The following is a 7,340-nucleotide window of genomic DNA, read 5'->3' as shown; positions in this document are numbered from 1 at the left end:
CCAGTCTGAGGGGGAGACACAGCCCCGTCCTCAGGGAGCCCCAGTCTGAGGGGGAGACACAGCCCCGTCCTCAGCATGCTCACAGTCAGTAAGGGAGAGCTATCCCTCCACCTGCACTCACTATCAAAGCAACATGGAGAATGGTGAGAGGAGAAAGGTTAATGGCTGAGGGCTCCCACATCAGCCCTCTCCAAGTTCCTGACACATTTCTGCCCTGTCAGGGTCAGGGTGAGGTGAGTCCCTGCTCAGACTTGTATAGGCTTATTTTCACCACTCAGAGCTATTATCAGGAAAGCCTGGGGTTTCTTTCACCTCTTAGAAGATTTTTTGTGGACGAACTGAACCCCATGCCTGGCACAACTAGGTGTGTCACTGGCAGCCAATCGACTATTCTGTCTTCTTTCAGCTGAGCTTACCACAGCCATATGCCTTGATGCATCCCTGTTTTATAGATGAGGAAACTGAGACTCAGAAACTCGAGTGGATGCCCAAATGCCACAGCTACAAAATGACAGAGGCTTATTTCCGCTTGACTTTAAATTGTGCTTTCTTTCAGGCCTGAGCTCAGGAGGGGATGGCCGCTCTGTTTTCATGGGGATGGAGCCCCATCTGGCCCCCTACAGCTTGGCTTATACAGGGCTCATGAGTGAAGGTCCAATGGGGAGTATGCGGATTTGCTGTGGCGCTTCTGTAGGTCTAAGTCTCAGGGTGTTTGGGGAAATGCCTTGTGGATACTTGGGGAGACCTCAGGGAGGAGTGTGGGGCAGGGTAGAGGTGAGGGAGAGAGGGAACTTTACTGGTCACCATTGTGCAGTGGGTGGGGACTCCTGGAGCAATGAAAGAAACTATCTCAGTAAATAACAACAGGCTTTGTGACCAGGCAGGCTCTGCAAATGCTGATAGGCCCTGCAAACACTGACAGACTCTGTACGTGTTGACAGGTCCCACAATGGCAATAGAGGTGAGGGGAAAACACTGGTGCAGAGGCGCTAAGGGAATTTTCCACTCACCTTCGAAGTCAGGGCAGGTGCTTGGTTCCCAACAGTGGCTCTGCCTTCGTGAGAGAGTCCTGGAGGCGGGCAGCCTAGCCCTCTTCCTTCCTCTTGCAGCTCTCTCCAGTGCCTTCTCTGTCTGGTGCCCTCCCCCTTAGCAGGCCACAGAGGTGTCAGGACAGAAGACTATGACAGGGGAGTCCACAGAGAATCCCATGGGGAGCAAGCATGGGGCGGGGGCAGGTGAGGATCCCCCAGGAGGTGGGAGTCTGGCCAGCTGGGGAGTGGGGCGGTTCTGGTTGCAGGTGGCCATGAGGCAGGCTGGAAGCTCCGCCTACCCCAGCCCATGGGCCTTTCTGAGCTCCAGAAAGTCTCAGCGCTTGTTTCTCAGCCTTGGGAGTAGAGGAGGGAGTGGTGGGAGCAGCAAACTTTTCCGAATGGAAAATGATGAAATCTTCCTGGAAAGCTGACTTTCCCAAGCTCTGGTGGATACAGCTGACGAGGAGAAACCTGAGCCCTGTGGGCAGGCAGGGGGTCCAGTGGCAGGGGATCGGAGGCGCCTGTCTATGACACAGTCTTGGGAAGCCACCCCAGAGCCGTGGAGGGCGTGCTGCCCATGTCCAGCCCTGGTGGGGCGGGGAAGTGGGCAGTTACGCTTCAGCCGGTGGCCCCATACAGTCTACGCTAAGCTCTGTAGTGAGAATGGAAACAAAGTCAGTTTCTCTTCTGCCTCAGCTCCCATATCCCTCTGGGTGAAGGCAAAGTCCTAAGTATGGCCTGCAAGGCCCCAGCGATCCCACCCTACCACCACTCTAGCCTCGCTTACTCTGCTCCAGCCTCCTGTTCCTCAGAGGCACGGGGCACACTCCTGCCTCAGGGCCTTTGCACTACCTGTTCCCTCTGCCTGGATGCTTTTCATTCAGATAGCCATACAGTCACCCCTCACTTCCTTGAGGTCTTTGTTTGAATATCACCTTCTCAGTGAGGTCTTTCCTCACCACCCTATTGAATACTCTGCCTGCCTCCCCCATCCCACCCCAGGGCCCCTCTTCTGTATTACCCTGCTTTATTTTTCTCCAAATCCCTAATGTATTTGCAGTGGGTTGAATGGTGGTCCCTCAAAATGTCCATGTTCTAACCCCTAGAACCTGTGCATACGGCCATAGCGAGTTGAATAGCGTCTCCCTCCAAGCTTCACGTCCACCAGGAACCTCAGAATGTGACCTTATTTGGAAATAGTGTCTTTGCGGATATAATAAAGTATCTCAAGATGAGGCTCTCTTGATTTGGAGTGGGCCCTAAGTCCAATGACTAATGTCCTTATGAGAAGAGGAAACACAGAGAGACAGAGGGAAGAAGGTCGCCTGAAGATGGAGGCAGAGATAGCAGTGAGGCTCAGACGTCTGCCCTCCAGAACTGTGAGAGAACACATTTCTGTTGGGTTTAAGCCACCAAGTGGGTGATTTGTTATGGCAGCCACAGGACTCTGTAATTTACTCATTTATTTTGTTTATTGTCTACAAACACACTCCCTCCCACCCTCTCAAGAATCTCAGCTCCAAGAGGATAGGGCTGTTTTTTTCTTTTGCTCACTTGATATATCCTCTGTGACGAGCACAGTGCCTGTTCTCTTATGGGTGCTGAATAAATATTTGTCAAGTGGCTGAGTGAATACATTAGATGAAAGCAGACAGGAGGGGTGGTCCTCAGGGGACCGACTTGGCTGTCCAACATCTGGGTCTGCTGAATGCAGCTCCGTGTGGTGGTAACTTGGCACCTGTGCAGGAGACCACCTGGAAGAGGAGAGGGAGACCTGGGGTCCCTTAGGACCAGCCCCCCCAGGACAGGTGGCCTCAGTTAATCTGTCACAGCCTTACCTGTGGATAGGTGAACATGGAGAGCTAAGTGGAGCCTGCCTTGTGTCCAATTCAGGCTCTGCTCAAGCCTTTGTGGGATGGGCCTCTGCATGCAAGGGGCACCCTCTCCCCACATCCCATAGCCAAAGCCCATCCCTAGATCAAATTCAGATGCTTCAACAGTTGGTATGAAGAGGGACTTAATTCCTCCCCACCTCCCTGTGCAGCTCCATTCCCAGCCGTTCCCACCCCCAGGCCAGGCCTCCAGGGTCAATGTGAGCAGAGGGACTCAGGAAGGTCATGGTTTGGGGGTTGAGGGCAGAGCGCCCCAGGGGCAGGAACGGGGACTTCATCCATCTTTAAGTTTCCAAGTCTCAGTCAGGCAATCTGGCTCTGTCCTGACTCTGCTGGTCCACAGTGGGTGAGAGATGTCCACAGAGTCTTTGCTACTCCTATTGCCAAGAGTTGGTTTGTATTTTCCCTCTCCTTGCATCTGGCTTGGCCTTATGACTTGCTTTGACTGAAAAAATGCAATGATGCTGTGCCAGTTCCAGACTCCGCCCCAGAGAGGCCTGACTGCCTTCCCTCCCTGTCTCCTCTTCCCCCAAGTCAGGAACCATGCTGCAGAGAAGTCCAGGCTATTCTGCTGAAGAGAGAAACTCTGGAAGATCAGGCACTAACAGGAGGTGCACGGAGGCCAGTTGACAGCATGAAGGCCTCAGAGTTGCCAGTGAGGCCACCTTGGACCTTCCAGCTGAATGCCGCTGATTAAGTGGCCTAATCCCAGCTTAGATTTGCAGAACAGCCAGGACAACCACCAGAATTGTGAGAAATTAAACCATTATTGTTTTAAAGCACTACGTTTAGGAATGGTTTGTTTTGCAGCCATAGAAAACTTGGAGGGCTATGTCTCAGAGGCCTTGTGACGCCAACACTGTGGGATGTCTGAGAGCTTACCTAGAAGCTGATTGCCCAGCAGGTGTGGAGCAACACACATCTCAGACACTGTAGGCACAAGGTCTTGAGCTGCAGAGATTCACTGATTCTAGAATTTTGACACCCAGGGAGACCATGCCCTGCCCCTTCTCAGCTGCTCTCCCCATCACCTCCCATCAGAAAGTTTTCCTCCAAACTTTCCAGCCTCCAACGAGCTTCCACTCTGGCTCAGGCATCTAGAGCCTGGGCAGAGGGTAGGGGCAGAACCAGCAAGCTTTGTCTGGGGCAGCTGGCAGTCTCCTCTCTCTCCATATGCCCCCCATCAAGGTCAGCTGGGTGAAGAGGCTGCTGGTGAAACATCCTGTTCCAGATGCTGCCCAGAGATGTCAGGAGATGTCATGACCATGCAGGGCAGCCAGGCCTGGGCTGCGGGAGCCATAACAAGGGCGGCAGATGCTCGTGTCCTGCTCTGGAATGGTCTGGTGTTCAGCCTTCTGCAGGGGACAGAGAAGGCTATGAGGTATCAATACTGGAGAGAATAATGCTGATTCAAGCTCCATTGCAGAGGACAATGGCCTTTCCCAAGTTTGCCGGTTTGGTGTTCCTGTGGCCTGGGCCATCTCGAAGGGCTGGGGAGGCTGGACAGTGTAGGCTTGAGCCTGACCTCTTGATACCATGTTCACCCTGCTGTTCTGGCAACTGGCCTGGGGGTTGTGCAGGGAAGGGCCTTCTCACTGTGACCCATGTCCTCAGGGCAGAGTCTGGGCTGTGAAAGACATGACCCTGGAGGTCCCTTTTCCAAATCTCAGTTGCAGGGTTTCCCAAGAACAACAATGCCCAGCCGGCCCACGGGTGGTTACACAAGCCCATGTGTGTGGGTTACCTTTGCCCTCTGGGGACTAAGTCTCCTTGGCTCCTTCTGGGGGCTTCTGGGCCTTGGGACACTGCTGTGAATGTTGGCAACAGCTCTGACCTCCCTTGCAAGTGATCCTCCTGCCACTCCCTTCCCCACCCAGGAGCCCACCAGGGTCATCATGGCTGTGGGGAAGCCAGGTATGGGCAGCTATGCTCCCAAGAGGTGTCTTGCACATGTCTCTGTCTCCAGGGCAGGGGTGTCCTGGCTGAAAATCTCCCTTCCCTAATGCAGAGGGGAGAGTGTTTCATAGGTCACCATCTGCCCCTCAGGGCAACCCGCTGGCTGGCCCCACCTGCCTGGAGCCAAATCCCCAAGTTCCAGCTCAATGAGGAATTCTCCACACAACCTAACCAACTCACTGTCCCCTCTCCCGTAAAGAAGACTAGAAACTTCTTCAGGTCTAGCTCTCCCAGCTCTGCTATCCTGGGGCTCTCTATAGGTACCTCCCTGCATCCTTCCTTCTTCCGCTCTCCCCTTGGGTAAGTTAAGGAACGTCTCTGAGCCCCTATATCCTTGTCTATTAAATGGGATCATAAGACCCACTTTGGAGGGCAGAAGGTTGTGAGTTTTTTGGTTTTTTTTTTTTTAATTTTTATTTTTAGAATCAGGGTCCTGCTCTGTAATGATGTCATCATAGATCATAGCTCACTGCAGCCTCAAACTCTTGGGCTCAAGTGATCCTCCTGCCTAAGCAAGTAGCTGAGACTATAGGTACGCACTACCATGCCTGGCTAATTTTAATTTTTTTTAGAGACAGGGTCTCACTATGTTGCCTAGGCTGGTCTCGAACTCCTGGCCTTAAGTAATCTTTCCATCTTGGCCTCCCAGAGTGTGGGATTACAGGCGTGAACCACTCTCCCAGCCTTATAGTAAGGATTAAGTGAGGAGGTAGGAAGGAGGAATGGAGGGAGCATCTATCTAAGGGCCTGAGCAGAGGGAACTCACAGCTGAGAAAGGACCATACCTGCTAAGGCCTCAAGTGGCAGGCTGCCCGGGTGTCCGTTCTGAGCCTGCATCTCCATTCTGTGCCCATGCTGTGTCTGTTCTGGGCCTCGCATGTCTATCCTCTGCACCTAACCTGTGGGCCCATGAGAGGTGTGTGTTTGGCCTGCACGTGATGTGCAGTGGGGGGACACAGCATGAAGGCTGTGCCGACGACCCTGGGTAAACATCCTTCTTTACTGCAACATGAGCACAGATGGTTCTCCCTTGTACAGTGGACAATGGCTACCTTGTGTGAGTGAGAAGGAAAAGTGGGTACTTGTAATTGCTGATTTGGGCTGGGTCCCAAACAGGCTTGGAAAGGGCCAAGCAACAGGGGGCCTGGAAAGCCAGCGCCAATGTCTGGGGGTGGATGGGCATGCAGGAGGGGGCTGGGGTGCAGCCCAGGAAAAAGTAGAGATAAGACATTGAGCAGGGAGAAAGTGGAGGAGCCCACATGAGCTGCTTGAGAAATGAACTGAGGTTGGCTGGGCAGGAAAGAAATGTGTGCGGAGAGAGGGCTCAGCAGGGCTGGGAGCAGGGAGGCTCTTCAGGGAGAGGTCTGGCTGCAGTTTCAGGCTGAATGGCCTTTGCTTCCTTCTGGCTCCGGGCCCCCTGGCTAGGCAAGCACTTAAGGAGAGAAGGCAGACTGGTCCTCAAGCTGGACGAAGCAGAGCAGAGCCCTGAAACCTTGCTAGGTACTTGGAATTTGCCGACTCCCACGATGACGTCCCACCTCCGAGCTTTCTCTGACTCTAGGAAAATATTTTTTCATACTCTGAAAAGCTGGCCTTGTAACATGCTGCTGATGCTGCTTATGACTTGGTGAAGGCACAAAGATAGGACCTTTACTGGACACTTTTGTCCAAATTTCTCTGTGCCCGTCGCTTATTCTGGCCTCTGCTTTAGAGGCCAGCTCCATGCAAGCTTCTTGGGCTCTGCAAAAGTGCAATTGAATGGCACTTTGCCTTGGCCTAGAACCTCCTACTTCCTGCCAGAGACTTCTCAGATGTCCTATGGGTGGACACCTGTGGAACTGCTTAGCGCTTAAGTATGTGCACCCCAGAAGTGACTCCCCTGGCATCACCTTTGTGCAATGGGGGATACAGAAGCCAAAGGATCCCTTTTTGCCCTTCTGGGTGGACAGTTTTGAAACACATTTCATAAGTCTCTTAAATAGATCTCTGTGGGGTCAGCACCCATCACCTACAGGGGTGGTCAACTAGATAACAGATCCTTGTATTGGTTGGTACCCTGTTCACTTTCCCCACCATCATCTTTTGATCCTGTTCCTGGGATCACTTCCCAAATCAGCTTAGTAGCCCCTGAGACCAAAGCTCCCATATGTTCTACTTTTAGGGGAAACCAGGCTAAGACAGAGGCCTGTGTTCTAAAAGAGTCCAATTTTGGGGGGCCGGGGTGGGAGGTGAGCAGGAACCTGGGCTATGGAAGGAAGCCTTCTATCCTTCCAGGATTAAAGCACAGGTCTAGGCTGGCCCCCTTCCTGCACAAAAACCTAAACTAGTGATGACCTGATATTTGCCTCAACTGGCCTGCACAGACTCTACCAGATGTGAGCACTTCCCCAAACCTTGACGCCTGAGGGTGTACCTCGAGGCTGGTGCTCCAAATAATTAGCATATTTTACCCCGGGTAACT

The sequence above is a fragment of the Mandrillus leucophaeus genome, unplaced genomic scaffold, assembly GCF_000951045.1.
Source record: "Mandrillus leucophaeus isolate KB7577 unplaced genomic scaffold, Mleu.le_1.0 Scaffold3, whole genome shotgun sequence".
Taxonomy (NCBI): Eukaryota; Metazoa; Chordata; class Mammalia; order Primates; family Cercopithecidae; genus Mandrillus; species Mandrillus leucophaeus.
Note: the sequence above shows the minus strand (reverse complement) of the source record.